Source organism: Herpailurus yagouaroundi, unplaced genomic scaffold (genome assembly GCF_014898765.1).
Source record: "Herpailurus yagouaroundi ecotype Mexico unplaced genomic scaffold, PumYag 192, whole genome shotgun sequence".
Classification (NCBI taxonomy): Eukaryota; Metazoa; Chordata; class Mammalia; order Carnivora; family Felidae; genus Herpailurus; species Herpailurus yagouaroundi.
Window position 1 is genome coordinate 2,802,868 of NW_024412423.1, and position 20,026 is coordinate 2,822,893.

Sequence of the window (20,026 nt, forward strand, 5' to 3'; positions counted from 1 at the left end):
TTCGTGTATGTGTATATATATATGCATATGCATACACACTCGCGCGCGCGCGCGCGCACACACACACACACACACACACACACACACACACACACGGGTATTTGTTCCGTGTCTTTTTTCCCCCCTCCCCTTTCTTTCTTTGAGCGGCTTACATCCAAATCTTAAAATTAAAACCATCCCCAAATTTGGTCTTGGGGATAATGCTGGCTTTCGTATTTCGGCGCAGGGGGCCCTCCCCTGCGCTGCTGGTGCTGCTTAAAGAAGGTTACTTTCCTCGGGAGGGAACGATCAAGGCGGGGAAAGTGTGTGTGTGTGTATGCGTGTGGTTCATTTGGGGCGCAGGCACACCCCTCCGTGGCCTCAAGGTCGGCAATAGCCTGAGCACTCGGGGGCCCCGCCGATCGGGCTTGTCCCTGCCTGTCAAGGACTCGACAAGGAGGGAGTCCCCAGTCCCGGCAGGGCAGCCTGTGAGCGGGGTCGGTGTTGAGCACCCTCGGTGCGGAAGAGGCACGCGCGAGCTGGGTTCTCCGAAGGTGGAGCCCGAGCGGCAGCCCCCGCCGCGCCCCCCGCCAGGCCCCCGCGCCCCCCCCCCCCCCAGGCTACCCGGCGGGTGCTGGGCGCCCCAGACCACGGGAGGAGGGAGGGGCGCGGCGCCCTCCCGGGCCGAGAGCTGTCACAGAATCTGACACCCGGAGAGGCAGCTGGTCCCTGGCCAGGACTCCCGATCCTTCTCAAATGGAAACAGTTCCTCCCAGGGAACCTGCCGGAATTCTCCGTGGAATCTCACTTGGGCTTTGCCTCCTGGCGCATTTCACCAAGGCCGCATTTACCACTTTGAGGCGAGGAAGGCTCCAGATGGAAAGGGGCTTCTGGTGGCAGAACGAGGTAAGCTCTCGATTGAGGTGGCATTGACTGGGGTGGGGGGCACAGATTTAATGGGGACCATCCCCCTCCCCCTCAGGTGAGATGATGAAATGAAGTTTCCCTTGGGCTTCCACTCCTCCCCTGGCCCCCTCCCCGACCCTCTTTCTGCTTTACCTTTGCCCCGCCCCCACTCATACCTTAAAAAGAAAAATTCCCTTGGGTGGGGGGTGGGGGTGGAGGGACTCCTTTATGTTTTTATTTTAGGCGTTTTAATGTTCTAGAGGCCGGAGCCTCAGTGCCACCCGAAATCTCCCATGTCCCCTCCATCTCTGTCCCCTCCTGTCCTTTCTCCCTTGCCTTACCTCTTCACTCCCCACTTTCCTCATCCAGTCTACTTTTATATCTTTGCCAAAACCCCTTGCCCACTTTCCTTTCTCCTCTTTGAAGATATGTACCAAAATAAAGGGGGAGAGGGAGAATGTCGTGATTTTGTGTGTAACGCGGTGCTGGGGTTAGAAGGTGTGTGGGTTGATGGCTCCCTTACTCTGCGCTGTTACTCAGCCTTTTCACGTGTGGGATGACTGGACCATTTTTTGGAAAATCAACAGCCCCCCAAACTTTTCCCCAAGTACTCTCTACTTTCTTCCAGGCTGTGGGAAGGGGCATCTGCGAGACCAGGGGGAGAGACCAGAACCTGTGGGCCCACAGGAGGCTCATTAGGTCCAGGCTGGTTTGGTGCCTTCTGCTGGGCAGACATGGGGTCGTGATAATGATAGTCACGCATTAATAATTGTAATCGACATTTATGGAGCACTTGCTATGCTCGTTGGCGTTGTTCTAAGAACTTTGCAAACATTAACTCATTGAAACCTCACAATAACCCTGTGAGGTGAGGACTACTATTATCTCTTTTGTAGATGGCACCACTCACGGACAGATGATTTAAGTAATGTGTTCGTGATCACATAGCTAGCAATGGGGGCGCTGAAATTGCAACTCAAGAGGGTTGACTATGGACCACAACTCTGAATCCTGAACATATCTCTGTCTTCACAGATTAATCCATCCACTCTGTGCTTGGCACTGTTCTAGGCCCTGAAGGTGGAGGAGTGAGCGAAGCAAGCAAGGTCCTTGGAGTTTATATTTTAGTTGAGGGAGGCAGATAACCTATCGGTTAACACAGCAGATAATTTCAGGACATAGTAGATACCACAAAGAAAAGAGAGCAGAGTGATGCACTGGAGAGTGGTAGCCTCACATAGACAGTGGTCAGGGAAGTTCTCCTTACGTGGACTTTGGACATTCGAGCATTCAAGAGAGGAAATACCAATAGCCGGGGAAGGGGCACCTGGGTGGCACAGGGGGTTAAGTGTCTGACTCTTTTTAAAAAATTTTTTTAATGTTCTTATTTATTTTTCATAGAGAGATAGAGAGGGAATGGGAGAGGGGCAGAGAGAGAGAGAGGGAGACACAGAATCTGAAGCAGGCTTCAGGCTCTGAGCTGTCAGTACAGATCCCCCCACGGGGCTTGAACTCACAAACTGTGAGATCATGACCTGAGCCAAAGGCCAGATGTTCAACCGACTGAGCCACCCAGGGACCCCTGTCTGACTCTTGATGTCAGCTCAGGTCTTGATCTCTGGGTCAGTGAGTTCAATCCACATGTTGGGCCTACTTAAAAAAAAAATAGCCACAGAACCTATGAAGTGACAAATATTCCCTTTAGTAATCAGGGAAATGTAAATCAAGGCCCCTTGAGATTTCCATATATACCCATTTGGTTGACCCCAAATGACAGTTTGACCTTATTAAGTGATTGAATAGGATGTAGCTTTGCAGGACCTTCCAACATCACTGGTGGCAGTATGAATTGGTACAAAGACTCTGGGAAACAGTTTCGTATTGTATCCTAATTTGAACATATACCTGTGGTTGAACAGTTGAACTTATTTCTAGGCTTATATCTATGAGAAACTCTTGCACATTCAACAGAAGACATGTATTTGAATAAACGTAACAGTCTGGTTCTCAATGATGAAAATCTGGAATGAACTCCAGCATCTGTACTTGAAGAGTAGACGAATATTCTGATATTGTCACACAGAGGAATATTATACAGCAGTCAAAAATGAAATAAACCAAATGACATACTAGTATGATTAGATTTTAGCAATGTATCATTAAATTTTTTTTAACGTTTATTTATTTTTGAGACAGAGAGAGACAGAGCATTAATGGGGGAGGGTCATAGAGAGAGGTAGACACAGAACCTGAAACAGAATCTGAACAGAATCTGAGCTGTCAGCACAGAGCCCAACGTGGGGCTTGAACTCACGGACCGTGAGATCATGACCTGAGCTGAAGTCAGATGCTCAACCGACTGAGCCACATAGACGGCCCAGATTTTAGCAATGTATTGAGTGAAAATTAAGTCTAAAATATTACGTAGAGCCTGATAATCTTTTATGACATTAAAAACTGAAATAAAAAACCCTGTTTAGGAAACTGTATACACTTGACCTTTGATCAACGTGGGGGGATTGGAGCATTGACCCCTTGCACAGTCAGAAATCCATGAATAACTTTGGCTTCCCCAGAACTTAACTACTAATTGGGTAATGTTGACTGGAAGCCTTATTGATCACATGAGCAGTTGATTAATGCATTTTATATGTTATATGTATTATATACTGTATTTTTATAATACCCAACTTTTTCTTAATGTTTTTTTTCAGTATTCCTAGGCTTCATAGTTCACCTATGAGTTTTTTCAAATTGTTGCAAATCTCCAAAAAAATTTTCCAATATATTTGTTGAAAAAAATCCACATATAAATGGATTCACACAACTCAAGCCTGTGTTGTTCAAAGGTCAAGTGTATTTATAGATGTAATAACATTATATAAATAGGAAAGCAAGATGATGAGGAACGTGAAATCTGTGCTAATGCCTACCTCCAGTAGGGAGAAGCCGGGGGACCATATGGTTCATTAGACCCAAGTCAGTGGCAAGGTCCCAGCTGTGTTTTGGCTTAGGGCCAGGTACACATACTTCTTACATTATTAAAAATAACTAGTAAATAATGAAGTGTGGCCGGGACTACATGAGCTAATGATGACAGTAGATGCTAAGCCAAATATTAAGACTAGTCCTGTTCTATGTACTGTGGTCCAAAGTTAGCAGGTAGGAAAGAACACAGGTAGGCACCTCAGTCAGAGGGCAGGGAGCTGGATGTTTTTAAGGAGGAGAACAATAACCCGAGTAAGGGCGGGCCAGGAGATCATGCTGGGCCTTGGACATCAAGGGAGAGAATGAATGGTTTTGAGCAGGGAGTGAAATGATTGGATTTAAGATTTTAAAAGACCGCTCTGGATGCTGTGTGGAGAACCGACTCTGGGACCCTCACTTGCAGTGGTAGAGAGAAAAGGGTGGCGGGGGTGTGACCTTGTTTCTGCAAGTTATATACTACACTGGGGGCCAGCCTGGGGGTCAAGTGGAAGGGTTGCAATTCAGCCCGTGCCCCGCTTGCCAGTCAGTGGACATCCTTGTGCTGAGCGGTGAAGGCCTGGAGGGAGGATACCTTCTCACCTGTGCTCAGAGGGCTCTGTTGGCCAGGAGTAGCCCAGTGGTGGATCAGGCTGATAACAATAAACTTGAAGTGAGTATGTTTAGGATGTGTTTTGGAGGCAGAATGGACAGGTCTGTGGATGGAGTGGATGTAGGGATTTGAAAGGGAAGGAGAAGAGTCAAAAATAACCCCTGGATGTTTATTTGACTGTGAGGAGATCAATTCTGTTCATGGAGAAGAGGAAGAGCGGGTGAGGCAAGAAAATCATGTTTTAGATATATTAATTTTGAAATGCTGTTAGAGGGCCAGGTAAAAATCCTGGGTCGGGAGCCAGGTGTGAGTCTGAAGCTTGAGGGAGAATTTGGGGGGACAGACATAAATGTGGGAACTATAAACCTGCCTATGGTGGAGTTCGAGTTCCTCCACTTGGTTGTCATTGTCAGATTGGGAATTCCTTTGGGGCAGAGAAATTTTTGTCTTTCTTATCCCCAGAGAGTGTAAAGTAGAATCGATTATCGGTGAACGTGGGTTGACCAGATGACTGAGGATATAAATACTGTAAGTGTGAAGGAATCGAGGGGAAGTGGGGAAGTGTCCCAGGGGTCTGGACCCCAGCAGTGTCTAAAGGTGGAGACTGTGTGGTTTTCAATCCTTCCTGAGGGTAAAGCAGGTCTGATGGTGGTGCCAGCCCCTTAGGAGGGTATGACCCAGGGTTCTTGGGGCCAGTGTCACATGTGGGTACCCAGAGTTATTCAGAGCAGCCAGAAATGGTGAGGAGTAGGGAATGAAGATACAGAGCAGCCGGGAGAGCCCCGAGGGTCAGAGAAGGACGATGAGGGGGCATTGAGCTAGACATGGGAACTCCGCAGCATGCAGAGGCCCGTGGGCATAGGGACGGAGTGAAATCAGGAAGAGGAGAGAGGACCTTCTGGTGCCAGGCCTGAGCGACTGGCCCTGCTCTATTGCATTAGGGCCTGACAAGGTTCTCCCGTGTCACCATGTCCCATCACCCTGCTGACATTGAGCCCCCAGCACTACCACGTCATTGTAGTTCACCTCTCTTTGCTTGTCAGTCCCCTCCCCTTATCGCTATTCACTGTCCTGTCTGTAGCACCAGCATAGTGGCTGGCTCATGGTATGTGTGCAGGATCACAGAATGAAGAGACGGAGGAGGGGGAGAAATTCTCGCTTGCTTGGCCAATCAAGAGGAGAGCACCCCGTTCTCATTAATGATGAAGGCACAGGACCTCTCTTTCTTCAGTCAAGTCTACTATTGCTTAAGACTATAGGCTTTGGAGGAAGAACAGAGCGAGAGTTCAATTCTGGCTCTACCATATGGAGCTTGGGGAGGCCACCGAACCTCTCTGAGTTCCTCTGTTTCTTCATCTATAAAATGTGGATAGGAACAAAAGCTCCTTTCTATTGTCATTGTGAGTTTTCAATGAGATAATGAGGTGAACCTTCTTAGCGCAGTGCCTGGCATGCAATAAGCCTCCGAAGTTTAGCTGTTATGATCTTCCAGGGCATTTCACTATCAATACCTCCTGTGTTGACCGAAGTTAAGGCATGCTTCTAATTTTGAGAATTTAGGCTCTTTGTCCCGAGCAGCCCATGCTCTGGCAGTGAGGTGGTGGCCATTTTTGGCAGATGGGAAACCATCCCTGGGCACACAGGCATTTACAGTTTCCTCTCTCACATTATGTCACATGGTTTTCCACTGCACGTAATTCACGGCCAGCCAGGAGTCTGAATAACAGTGAAGATTCAGAATTTATTCATTCAACATTCCATCAACAGTGACTGAATATCTTCCTATGTAAATGGAGACGCAGTGATGACTAACACACGGCCTCTGCTTTCAAGGAAATCACAGTCTACTTAGGGAGGCAGATAAATAGACAACTAGAACCTACACATTCATGGGATCACTTTTGGTGCAGGCCGCCAACCCCAAGACCTCTGTCCCCCCCCCCCCCCATTCCCCCAGTGCTGGGAAGAATGATGTGAACTTAGTACTAGTGAGAGTCCCTTGTGTCTACACATATACTTACAATGTACAAATCACGTTCACTTTGAGTTATTACGTGTGGTTTTCCTACCAGCTTTGTGAAATAGGTAGAGCTTCCTGCTCTCATTTTATGAATCAAATCCAAGACTCCATTGAGTAGCTGCTTTGAAGTAAGGCAGACTGCCTTATGTGGGACACTGCCATGCCCTGTCTTCCAGCCTCTATCATTGCCCTTCCATTGTTCTTAATCAGGGATCTGTCTAGCTCACCATCCTTGGGGGCTGAGGGTTTAGTTTTGATTCTGAGTTCACACCCTTGGATTGGATGGCCAAGTTTAGCCTGCCTGTTGCGACCTTTGCCCTCTGGAGACTCAAGCTGACCACCCGTGCAGGTGGCTTTGTGCAACTCTGCCAATCTCCAGGCCACCTTCTTGGTATTTACTGGCCAGGAGGGCAAAGCCCAGGTAGGGGTTCACGATGGTTCCCTTGGGGGAAGGGATCAGTGATAGACGCTAGGTTGCTGAGCTGTGCTTGGGCAGCTGGGAAGCAGAGGAAGCGGCAGGGGAAGCAATCTTTTCATTTCTCAGTAGTAGAGCTGGCTGATTCTCTGGGCTGGGGCACGAGTATATGAGTCACTGTAGTCTCCCTACAAATGGAATGACTTCCATTTTATCAGAGAGGCTTTAATGACGGTGGGTCACTTGCAAAATACATGAGAGCCTTCTATAGACAATACGTGTGATTACAAACTGGCGTATGGCTATTTACGTAAGGAATATGTCTCCTTAAAAAACTTAGTCGGGGAAAGTAAAGCTCATAGACGTATCTGTTGCATGATCGTCACACGGGAAAGTGAGTTTGCTGAGAGCCTGTGTTTTTCCAGTCTACATCATCTTTGAATTTAAATAGGAAGTTTGTGAAACAGGGAGAAATAAAAGCCATCATTTATCAAAAAGGAGTTCTTCTGAGAAGGGCTTTTTAAATTCCATTTGCCTTACTGAGTTAGGGATCAAGTTATAGGTTAATTGACAGGTGAGGAAGTCCTCCTGAAAATTTCTGTTCTGTGTGCAGGAAGAGTAGTCTGATTAGCAAAAATTCTGTGTGTGAGGGTTTGAAGAAATACCTTTGTTTTACTTTCAATTTATGCAGTAATAGGACCAACAAAGTGTCTTGCATTCGAGTCTTTTCCTTGTGGATTAGCATCAGTTGAATATAAACCGGTAAGTCCTTAAAACGTTTATTTTTGTTTAAGGTGGTGGTTAAAATTTGAGGGTGTTGATTTGCTTGGGATAGCTCTTCATTGTACTGAGGTACACTTAGGTACTTGGGTAAATTGGTTCAAAAGAGCCTAATTTTGAAATCTCTGAAACCTAGATCATTCTTTCTTTTTTAAAACATTTTTTTTAATGTTTATTTAATTTTGAGAGGCAGAGACAGAGCGCGAGCAGGGAGGGGAGGGGCAGAGAGAGGGAGACACAGAATCTGAAGCAGGCTCCAGGCTCTGAGTGAGCTGTCAGCACAAAGCCAGACACGGGGCTTGAACTCACGAACTGCGAGATCACGACCCGAGCTGAAGTCGGATGCTTCACCAACTGAGCCATTCAGGCGCCCCCAACCTGCATCATTCTTACTGTAAATTCAAATTGAAAACCGAGCATCCGGTCACGGATAAACCTGGATTTTTTTTGCCTAACTTAAAGGGAAAGATTTTTTTTTTTCCCACTTCCAGGTTGGAGAAAATGTTACCACGGGTTTGGGCTGTTCTGGAGGCCACAGCCCTTGCCAACTGCAGACTGCTGTGCTCGGAACACCCTTCACACCCCGGCCTCTGTTGTGGGTGTGCAAATTGTTTTATACAGCCCCTCCAATAAATGGAAAAAAAAGTAAGCCCCAAATGATGATCACATGAGTGGAGATGCTGGCTGCTCTGGGTCAAGACGTAGCTGGTCAGTTGGCATTGATTGAATCCTCCTGCTAGGCTTTCTACCTCTTCCTGCAAACCAGAAACCTGATTGTCCCTTGTGTGGGACGGTGGAGATTGGTGAAGACACAAGCATCTTACGACAGGCAGACCAGATGAGTGTTTCTCAGATTCATGCTTTCAAAACACAGATTCCTGGGCCCTACTCTCTGAGATTCTGACTCAGTGTCTGAATTTCCCCACATGTTTGTGTCTAACAAGGGTCCTGGTGATGCCAATGTTGTAGGGCAGTTGAACGTGCCGAGCACTTCAAAGTGTCATAACTTTGAAGGAAGTCAGTTGGCAACAGTGGAAATGCTGTTCAGAAACGGAACTCACCAGAACACGATCGGTAGAGCAGAGGCAGATGAGGCAGTGTTGAGGGTGACCCACTGTCCACTTTGACCAGACAGTCCTGGTTTTAGCACTAAAAACCACGTGTTCCAGGGAAACCACTCTGTCCCAGGCACGTGGGAAGGTTGGTCACCCCAAAAGCATGCTAGGTTGGCTTATCATAGCTGCTTTATCGTGCTTGAAGTGATTGTGTTTCACTTACATTTTATTTAAATTTAATTTTTTAAATATTTATTTTTGAGAGAGAGGGAGAGATAGAGCATGAGTGGGGGACGGGCAGAGAAAGAGGGAGACACAGAATCTGAAAAGGCTCCAGGCTCCGAGCTGTCAGCATAGAGCCCGATGTGGGGCTTGAACTCACGAACCATGAGATCATGACCTGAGCCAAAGTTGCACACTTAACCGACTGAGCCACCCAGGCCCCCCTGTGTTTCACTTAAATTTTAAACCCAAGACAAGCCACAGTGCATACGGTGAAATGACATACAACCATGCACAGTTGTGGCCTGCCAGGTGGAATCTTCAGCTTTTTAAAATCTCTTTTCTCACAAGTTCTGTTAGATCAAGGGTACCCAAACTTGCCTTTACTTTGGAATTACCTGGGGAGCTTAAAAACAACAACAGAAGCCTGTGGTCTACACCTACCCAATTGTGAATTAATTGGTTTAGGGTGTGCCTTAAATTGGCTTTAGGTGCGGCTCATAGAGTTTTTCAAGGTCCCGGGATGATTTTTACTCTGCAGGCGGGTCCGGAGATCCCCGTAGTCTATGGTCATCAAAGATGGAGCCCTGCATACCTCCCTCTAGCTGGAGAGGTGCCATTATCACATCGAGAGATAGTATATCTTTCCTGTTCCTTGAGTCACGGCTGCCTTTGTGACTTGTTTTGAACAATAAGAGTCGATGGAAGTGAATTCTGGGGCTTGAGAGGCCAGGCCATAAGAGAACTGGTAGCTTTTGTTTCTTCTTGGAAGCCAGCCTGCCTGTGAGAGATCAGACTACCCTCAGCACACGCTGCTTTGAGGAGGCCGCAGCTCACCTGGGGGAGGTGAGCCACCTTGCAAAGGCGCGGGGAAGCCCAGAGAGGTGAGTGACACTTTCTTGGATCTTCTAGTGTTGCAGGATTTTTTACCACAATACCCAGGATTCGTTGTCTCGCCACTTGGAAGAACGAAGAGGTGGACACAAAACGAGCAGCAGGCCAAGGTTTATTAGAATATAAGATCAGAGAGGAAGAGTAGTAGGAAAGCTCTCTTTATAGAGAGGGGACATTGGAATATGAATGCCCGAGGACGCTAGGCCAGGGTCCTAGTTTTATAAGGTTCTGGTCAGCAACCCCCTGCCCTGCCCTTCCCCCTCGTTCCCTTCTCAGGTTCTACCCTTATTGGTTTGATAGCTCCAGGTGCTGGGCTGCCCATTCCTGACTGGCTCCATTGCATTGCGTGAGGCCATACTTAGGTCTTTTGTCAAATTCCCGAGGGAAACCCTTGGGGGAGGAGGTGGGCTCTGTTACATTCTGAAGAGGAACCTCTCGCCTGAGGGGGTTTGCTGTGGTCAGCCGCTCCCAGCACCTTTCCAAAATAGGTGTTTTTCCCCACCCAGGGACCTCAGGCCCTAACCTTGCCCTCTCTGCCTACTGAACCCTATCTTCTCTCATCCTACTAACCCAGCCAACAGCTGAATTTGGCCACTCGAGTGACTCCAGCTGCGGCCGCCAGGATTGGAACCATGAGGGCCAGACCCCCTCATCTTTGCCTTAAGTCATTTCATTTTGGGTGGTTTGCTATGGGACAATATATAGCTCAAGCACAAGTGTATTCCTTGCACTTACTGGTAATAAAAATAGAAAGGGGGCATTTCGGAAGGCCTGTGTAAATGAGGACTAGTTTGCTGTCTCCAGGTTAAAGTGCAAAGCCAGGCTATACTGTTGAATATTAGAAGGGAAATCATTAATTATAAATTTTTTATTTTATTATTTATTTTTTTAATGTTTATTTTTGAGAGAGAGACAGAGTGTGAGTGGAGGAGAGGCAGAGGGAGAGGGAGACGCAGAATTTGAAGCAGGCTCCAGGCTCTGAGCTGTCAGCACAGAGCCTGACGTGGGGCTCGAACTCACGGGCTGTGAGATCATGACCTGAGCCGAAGTCGGACGCTTAACTGACTGAGCTACCCATGTGCCCCGAAGTTATGAATTATATTAATAAGATGATTGGCGATAGCGTGCAGGGAGATTTCACTGTTTCCAGCGTGGTAGCTTCAACAATGCCCCGCTCTTACAGCTTCCCGAAAGGAGAGCTGGAGGCAGTGCTCAGAGTGCTGTTTGTGTGTCCGGGGTGTGCACCATCCTGGGGCATGGAGGTGAACAAGGCAAGAGAGAAGGCGACGTGATGCTGTTGAATGCCACGTATCCACACACTAGCTGCTGTTTAACAGTGAGCTGGCATGAAGCACACTGTTCTGGGGCTTCTTGCAAAGGAGGAACCATTCTTTGGGGTAGTTCGTGGAAAGAAAGAGAAAGAGGAACATAGCTTCCCAGCTTCCTCTTACTTTTTCATGGAGGACGTTTTACCCCATGGGGGTGCTGATGCCGTGTACTCCTGGCTCTCAGGGGCTGCTCAGGAATCCGGACACAGTGCCATGCAATACGTTGTTTTTTTCCCAAGCCCGAAAATGGAGGGATGCCTGTGTGTGGATGCGGTGCTCACCAAGAGAGGCACAGGAGGAAGACGGTGAGGGAATCCGAGAAGGTGCAGAATATTTTTGTGTGGTTTTTGCTGGTTTGGTTTTTACCAACACAGATACTATGGGTTATCTTGCGTCGTTACTCCTCTTGCGGACTCTGTTCTGAAGCTGAGATTACCCGTTGGTATAGATTCCCATTCTGCTGTTAGCCGTATGTGCAGTATGAATTCCAGGGCAAATGCAGTATTAGTCTTTTCCCCGCCCAGTTATCCGACAGAACATTCTCCCTGGACGTTTGCAACATGGTCGCATCAGCTCCGCTTTCGTCTAGGTGCTAATTTTACTGTTTTGCAGTCTTTTCTGGTAGAGAAGACAGCGTGTGCATGCTTTATAGCCTTGCGAGTAGACACCAGTGAGCTGTCGCTTCTGAACGTCTGTCTTTTTTGATGAGCTGTTACCTCTTTTCTGAGTCAGGTCTTTTTTTTTTTTTTTTTTTTGCAACGGGGAAAGAGAGTTTTGAGTATAAACATGATGCCACATTTAGTTATTTCATAAGGCTGGACGTTTCCTAAATATCACTGGCTTTCTATGACTGGTACCATTATATTTTGCAACCTAGTCCCACCTTGACTGTGGGAGCTTTTCTGGCAGGGAATCAAACGTCCGTTTAACACGCTGAGTCGTTTCTTGTTCGGTGCATCGTTTTTCTGGAGCAAAATTGTTTTCCTTGGTTTCTCTGCAATATGTTGATGAAACTTTTCTCTTTCTTTTCTTTCTTTCTTTCTTTCTTTCTTTCTTTCTTTCTTTCTTTCTTTCTTTCTATGCTTTTAATTGCTTCGTGTACATAAGCGGCAAAGATCACCTAACTTCAAGAGGGTGGACAAAAAGAATTTGGCCGCAGTTACAGTCTGTGGAGTTAATCTGGCCATTGCTTTTCCTGTGGACGAGTAACCCCTGCTTCTGTTTCCCATAATCGAGGTGATGGATTGACTGCAGTGACAGCCACTATTTTCCTTTCCTGTTGGGGGTACTGAGTGGTGAGCTCCCTCTCATTTTTAATAGAAATATTTCTCAGCCGTTAAGCATGAAACACCGATGGAACAGAGCAAGATAGAAAGGTTTGGAGAACACCTCATACGTGAGTTCCCTCCTCATGTTGAAGCACGTCCGGGGTCTTTTGGTAAAGAAAAGTCCTAAGCCTGTGGTATCGTTTTTTAGCGCCCCTTGCCATGTTCACCTTATTCTCAAATGGAGGACATGTGGCGTTGCCCTTAGTGTCCAGGTAGTAGTCTATGCTTCCTAGGAGGCTGGCAGTGAGCAAGTGATAGATCTTTGGACCTAATTGTTGCTGTTGAATGAAAGGTAAACTCTGTATGTGAAGATAACAGAGGTGTTGTCTTACTGGACTCTGCTTTAGTGAGTGGAAGAGCTCCAATTCAAGGAGACTCAAAAAAAAGAATTGGTTGGCTCAGAGAAGACCAAGGCTGTGTGTAGGACCACCTTGTGTCCAGGATTCAAGCAGTGATAGAACTCTCCCTTTTTCTTGCCGTTATTTATTTTTTTTAAGGGACTTTTAATTTAATTTAATTTTTAAAAATTTACCTCAAATTAGTTAGCATATAGCGCAACAATGATTTCAGGAGTAGATTCCTTAGTGCCCCTTACCCAGTTAGCCCACCCCCCTCCCACAAACCCTCCAGTAACCCTCTGTTTCTTCTCCATATTTATGAGTCTCTTCTGTTTTGTCCCCCTCCCTGTTTTCAGATTATTTTTGTTTCCCTTCCCTTATGTTCCTCTGTTTTGTCTCTTAAAGTCCTCATGTGAGTGAAGTCATAGGATTTTTGTCTTTCTCTGACTGACTAATTTCACTTACCCTCCAGCTCCATTCATGTAGTTGCAAATGGCAAGATTTCATTCTTTTTGATTGCCGAGTAATACTCCATTGTATATATGTATACCACATGTTCTTTATCCATTCATCCACTGATAGACATTTGGGCTCTTTCCATACTTTGGCTATTGTGGATAGTGCTGCTAGAAACATAGGGGTGTGTGTGCCCCTTCGAAACAGCATACCTGTATCCCTTGGATAAATATCTGATTTCCTCACGAAAAATTCAAGATGCTGTACAGAAAAATGGAAAAGGGTGTCAGACTGATAAAAACAATAACAAAGCAAAACAAAAACAAAAAAAACTCCTGAAAAACAAAGTCAAAACAAACAAACACACAAAAGACCAGAAAAACCCCAAATACCCACCGCTCTGGGAGAGTAGCAAAAAAACTTCAGCTTTGAGAACTCACATACCTAATTTTGACGGTTACCTGACATTGAACCCAAGTTTCAGGGGTAGAGACTCACATTAACTGAGCCAAGAGAGACTGATGTATAAACCAAGTGCTGATTTATTATTTTATGATGAGAAGGGCATTCAAATAACTTCAAATGCCAATGTTGACAGAGAAGTCCACTTTTTTCCTCTTAGGCATGCCATGAGAGAAGCCAATCATAAGAAATCTGTTAAACAAGGATGGGTTGGAACAAGGGGAGATAGTGTAATGGTCCACAGTAGAATCTGCCTCGGGATCCCGAGAACTGGGATTCCTAGGGACAGAACAGCGTTGTTCCGGGTGGTACGCAGAGAGCCTCTGTGAGAATTGGGGCTTTTTTTTTGGTCAGTCTTTAGCAAAGTGTGGCCCTAACCCACTGCATGAGAGTCATCGGAAGGTTGACAAAATGCCGATTTCTGTTTTCACCCAGACTTCCTGAACTGAAACCGATGAAAGCAGTCTACATTTTCCATCTCTCCCTCCCCTGGTTTTCCCTCTGTCGTATGAGACTTACTCCTCTAAAGCTAATCAAACCCTTCTGTTCACACAGTCTTCATTCTAGCAGGATGTAGATAATTAGATTTCTACTTAATGAATTATTAAACATCTCGGTTTTGACTACCTTTCGTAGCTCTCCATTTAAAGTATTTTTAGATTCATTTTAATTCTAAACTTCTGACAGCACAATTTGGGAAAGAATGGAAATACAGAAGTGTTTTAGTAAAATCCTCTGAAAGTTCCTTGCCATTGTTCTGTGTATGAGGGTCCATACCCCACTCCTCCCACACAGGGGTCTGGGAGTATTGTATATAGCATTCAGTTTCTGCTTTATTGGCTCTAATTTAATTTGAGAGCATCTCTCCATACTGTTAACTCACTCGATATTAACATCTTTCTTGAAATTTTCACTTACTTATTTATGGGTAGAATTTTATTCCCACAAATCATTAGTCCTGTGTACTGTGTGTAGTTTCTACAGGTGTGGAAGAAGGAGATTTTGTATTTTACCTTATTTTTATTTTTTAAAAGTATTTATTTTAGAGAGAGAGAGAATGTGTAAGCAGGGGAAGGGCTGAGAGAGAGGGAGACAGAGGATCTGAAGCAGGCTCTGTGTTGCCAGGGCAGAGCCCAATGTGGGGCTTGAACTCAGGAACCTTGAGGTAATGACCTGAGCTGAAGTGGGTTGCTTAACCACCTGAGCCACCCAGGCGGCTCTTGTGTTTTCCATCGAGATGAAACCTATGGAAGTGCATTTATTTTACCAACAAAAATGAACTTTTTTCCTGGAGGGAGATTTTTTTTTTTCAAAGTAAGTTCTTAATGAGGGAATATTATAACAAAGTCACAGGTGTCAGGGTTGACAGTTCATTGTCACGGGGTTGTCAAGTACATTTAAGCTCCTGTTATTGAAATTGTTCACAGGCAGAACTGTTTTTGCTATGAAATATTCTGGTGAATATATTTTCTGTAACAAAAGTACTTAGCCTCAAGATCAGTTGTTCTTGAAAGAAAAGTGTTAGGGGCTCCTGGGGGGCTCAGTTGGTTAAGTATCTGACTTCGGCTCAGGTCATGATCTCGCATTTGTGAGTTTGAGCCCCACGTGGGGCTCTGCGCTGTCAGTCTGCTTGGGATCCTCTGTCTCCCTCGCTCTTCCCCTCCCCTGTGTGCACTCTCTCTTTCAAAAATAAATAAACATTAAAAAATAAAGATAACTATTGAATAAATTTCTGAATAGTTACATGAAAGATGTCGCCCCTTCTAGAAGACAGACTTGGGCAGAAACTCAACTTTGAGCTTAGACGATAGAGAAGACATCGGGATTTTTACAGAAAATTTATGGCCATATAAAAATTTTAGGGCTACGTATGGTCTCCAGTCCTATTGATGGACCATTCCAGGTCAGCTTAGCCCTGTCTACATCATGGACCTCAGATTTGCAGCCAGTTCTGATGCATACATCTCTGGGTTCCCTGCCCGCCCGTCCGGCAGCTCCAGGAAGGCCCCCCCCCCGCCCGTCCCGCACACAGCTCCCACTGACAGGAGCGATTTCAGGGGCTCTGCCTTCCTGGAGCTGCTGGAGGGGCCAGGGAACAATCCGGAGTGTGAGCATAGCGGAGTGCACTTCCACCAAAGAGAGAGAGGAGAGGAAAAGCCCCAGATGAATGGCTTGCCTTTCTGCTCCTACCTGCAGACTATTCCAAGATGCGGGGGGTGGGGGGGTTGGGGTTGTACAACCTGTCTGGGAATGGCACGGAAGACCCCACAGCCAGCGTTGTCTATGGTGAAGCCCTTGCCGGCTCATATGTGCTCCCCTTTGGTTTCTGCCTCGCTCTTGCTTCTCTGAGATTCCACCTCACCGATACCACCCCGAGGAGAAGAGTTGGAAAAGTGCCTCTTCACCTTTTGATGGTAGTGGATAAACCAGGGATTAGCCTCTCAAAAATACTTAGGCCAACATCTTTCCAATTCTTTCTTTTCTTTTATTCTTTTATTCTTTATTTTATTTTATTTTTTTAATGTTTACTTATTTTGAGAGAGAGAGCACATGAGCAGCAGAGGGGCAGAGAGAGAGAGGGAGAGAGAGAGAAGCCCAAGCAGCCTGCGTGCTGTCAGCACAGAGCCCCCGCATGAGGCTCGAACTCACGAATAGTAAGATCATGACCTAAGCTATAGCCAAGAGTTGGAAGCTTAACCGATTGAGGCCCTCAGGCACTGCTGAGTTTAGTACAACAGCAATCTGGTGAGGCTCTACTTCCTTAATGGTGTGTATATCTACCCCTTTTTCTTGATCCCCCTCTTGCCCCTTTGTTTCAGGCTGTCAGGATCTCTGACGATTATCTCCTAACTGCACTTCCTGCTGATCTCACCAGCTTCCCATCTCTGGGGCATCATGTCTCCACAGCCTCTTTTTTTTTTTTTTAAGTTTATTTATTTATTTTTGAGAGAGAAAGAGATAGAGCAAGCTGGGGAGGGGCAGAGAGAGAGGGAGACAGAGCAAGAATCCCAAGCAGGCTTTGTGCTGTCAGCACAGAGTCCAGCTCAGGGCTCGAACTCATGTACCTTGAGATCATGACCTGAACTGATACCAAGAATTGGAGGCCTAACCAACTGAGCCACCCAGGTGCCCCAAAGCCATCTTTTGCAATGGAGAAATGGTCATGCATGCAGCTGAAACCCTTCAGATAATCCCTGCATGGGATCTGTGCCAGCAGGCCCTGGTAGGTTCACTTCCATTACTTGCCAGACTTCTCTTGTATTGTTCAACCAGCCTGTTTCATGTTTCAGCTATGCTTTGCTATTTAAAAAAAAATTTTTTTTACTATTTATTTAAACATTAAATAAATGTTGAGAGAGAGAGAGGGGGGTGAGCGTAAGCAGAGGAGGGGTGGAGAGAGAGGGAGACGCAGAATCCGAAGCAGGCTCCAGGCTCTGAGTTGTTATTACAGAGCCTGATGTGGGGCTCGAACTCGTGAATGGGGAGATCATGACCTGAGCTGAAGTTGGACGCTTAACCAATTGAGCCACCTAGGCACCTGTGTGCTTCTCTATTTAATATTTTCTCAGTGAGCTATGCCTTTACCTGTGTGATTCTTGATCTTTCTAGTTTGTTTCCATCTGGGAATGTCCAGTCTTCCTTCAAGAGCTAGTGTAAGCATCCTCTAAAGAAATGCTGAGAGATTTTCCTGAGCTGTCTTTATTGTTGTCGAAGGAACACTTGTGTTCGAAATGATATTTTAGGGGAAACTGGAGGTAACTAAGAGACATTCCATGTCCACTCATGGTTAGTAAATAGAGGTCACAGATGGTGTTCAGCACCTAGGCTGCCTCTTTCGGAGGCCAGTGAGCTGTCTGATGGGACCTCCACAGTTAACGTGGGGAGGTTCCCACAGACCAGGAGCTGCTTCCGGTTTCTGCAGGTTCAGAAACTTGTATTTTGCCAGTGTCCTCAGTGATTATTGATATCCTCTGAAAACTAATCAAACTCATGGTGCTGGAGCTGTAAACCCTACTGACACTGTTATCAGCTGTATTGGGCGACTCCAACTCCAGAGGACTGTGCTGCTACAAATATGGGTCATTAAGAGAGACCGACCTGGGTTCATGTTCACTTAGTGTGTGATGTTGGGCAGGTGACCACACCTCTCTGTCACACGTCACAGGTAGAATTGGGGAAGCGATACTTTTTATTACTGAGGAGTATGAGGCATGGATATCCTGTTTTCTATTCCAGTCATTTGTACAGAAGTTAATTAAAATTTTCCAAGTTCAAGGAGCCGGTCAATGGTAGATCCAGGATTGAAACCCAAGCAGTTTGGTTCCAAAGTTTGTGTGCTTCATCCCCCGTTCTAAAATATTTTCTTAAAGTTGATGACTTTTTTGTTGTTGTTCTGTTTAACATGAGATTCATGCAAAGTAATGATTTTTGTGAAATCTTGGGATTGGATGTATTAGCCTTTACATACACATGTATGTGTGTCTGTATTAGATTATAGAAGTAAAGCTAATTAGCTGAGACAGTAGAATCCACTCCAGCTGGTTTAAACAGGAAGAATTTTTATTAAAGGGTGTTTGGAAGCTCCCAGGATTTCCAGAAGGCCCAGAGAACTCACCTTGGGAACGATAATCCAGGAACCCTGGCAGCTAGGAAGTACATAACCAGGAGAAATAGCCCCAATCATGGACCCTGCTTTTGGCAAGAACATCATCGCTCCGTTATAGCTGCCACAGAGGACCTTCACCACCTCCAGCCTTGTCAGGAAATCTGAACTCCCACTCTGGGGCACTGGATCACACTATTTATTCCCACATTGAAATTAAAAAAAAATTTTTTTTTATATTTTAGAAGGAGGGGGAGAAGAGAGAGCGTGCGAACAGGGGAGAGGCAGAGAGAGAGAGGGGGACAGAGAATCTGAAGCAGGCTCTGTGCTGACAGCAGAGAGCCTGATGTGGGACTCGAACTCAAGAACAGCGAGATCATGACCTGAGCTGAAGCGGGGATGCTTAATTTGCTCAGCCACCCCAGCACCCCTCCCACACTGAAATTTTGTGAAGGCGTGTCTCTTTGCAAACACATAGGTCACCTGCTTGCACCATAGCTGCAGGGGATTCTGGGAATGCTGTTTTAGTCTTCCAACCTCTGCAGTTAAGAAGGCAACTTCCAGGGGCCTGAAATAGAGGTGAAGTCAAAATACCGTGTCTGCTGCCACACCCATGAACCTCAACCAAACCGCATTGATGTATTGCCTGCAATCTTCCTATGCGTAGGGTCTATGTCACGTTTGGGGAAAGAGAGCGTGAATGTTTCTATGGTGCTGGTATGGAAAGCACTCAGTAGGTGGTGGGATGGACATTAGTGCTGCTCTTCCCTTTGACTTAGAGCATCTTCCGTGGGCAGCATTCAGAGGATACTATCAGGTTCTCCTTCTAGTCACACTCCTAAGCGACCCCCTAGGAGGTAGAATGTGAAGCATGTGAGTTTCAGAGCCAAACTGCTTGGGTTTCCATCCTGGATCTACCATTGACCAGCTCCTTGTACTTGGAAAATTTAGTTAACTTCTCTGTGCCTCAGTTTACTCATCTGTATCATGGAGGTAATGGTACCTGCCTCATACGGTAGCCATGAAGATCAGTAAGTTAGTATTTTATTTTATTTTTTAGATTTTTATTTTAAAGAGAACGTGTGCAAGTGGGAGAGAGGGGCAGGGGGAGAGAGAGAGAGATCCCAAGCAAGTTCCATGCTCAGCGTGGAGCCCGACATGGAGCTTGATCCCACGACCCTGGGATCATGACCTGAGCCCAAATCAAGAGTCGGACGCTCAGCCGATTGAGCCACCCAAGCTCTAAGATAAGTTAGTATTTTTAAAGTTTTAAAAACAGTGCTTGAAAAGTAAGTGCTATATAAATGTTTGTTACATAAATTATGTGGTGCTGGGAATGTCTATTTTCAGATAATATTTACATTTCTGCTTTTATCCACTGCCTGATATCTTATAAGCTATAAGATCGTGCATGGTGAGCATTGTTTATTCAGAGTGACTTTTCTGTGATTACTTACGAAGAGGAGGCAACTTTTGTTATAGTTTATATGGACTGGCCCTCTGACATACCATATATGTATATAATATATATTATATATATATTAGTATATACATTATATATATATATATAATATAAAATCCAAGGCTGTTGTGATAGCTTCTCTGCTCCCTCAGCCAGTGTCATCTTCTCTCTTTTTTTTTTTTTTTTTTTTTTTTTTTTTTT

General features: G+C 45.8%; 1 protein-coding gene across 2 annotated transcripts in view; it reads left to right on the forward strand.

Moving 5' to 3' along the window:
* The first annotated feature begins 640 nt into the window (after positions 1-640).
* The window catches only part of KCNN2 (potassium calcium-activated channel subfamily N member 2), a 477,937-nt gene continuing 458,551 nt past the window's right edge, over positions 641-20,026 (forward strand). The window contains exon 1 of one of the 2 annotated variants that reach the window (XM_040444258.1): positions 641-885. The gene's annotated coding sequence lies outside the window, so the exon portion shown is untranslated. The remainder of the gene's footprint in view (positions 886-20,026) is intronic. The other variant, XM_040444259.1, reaches the window with a different exon arrangement.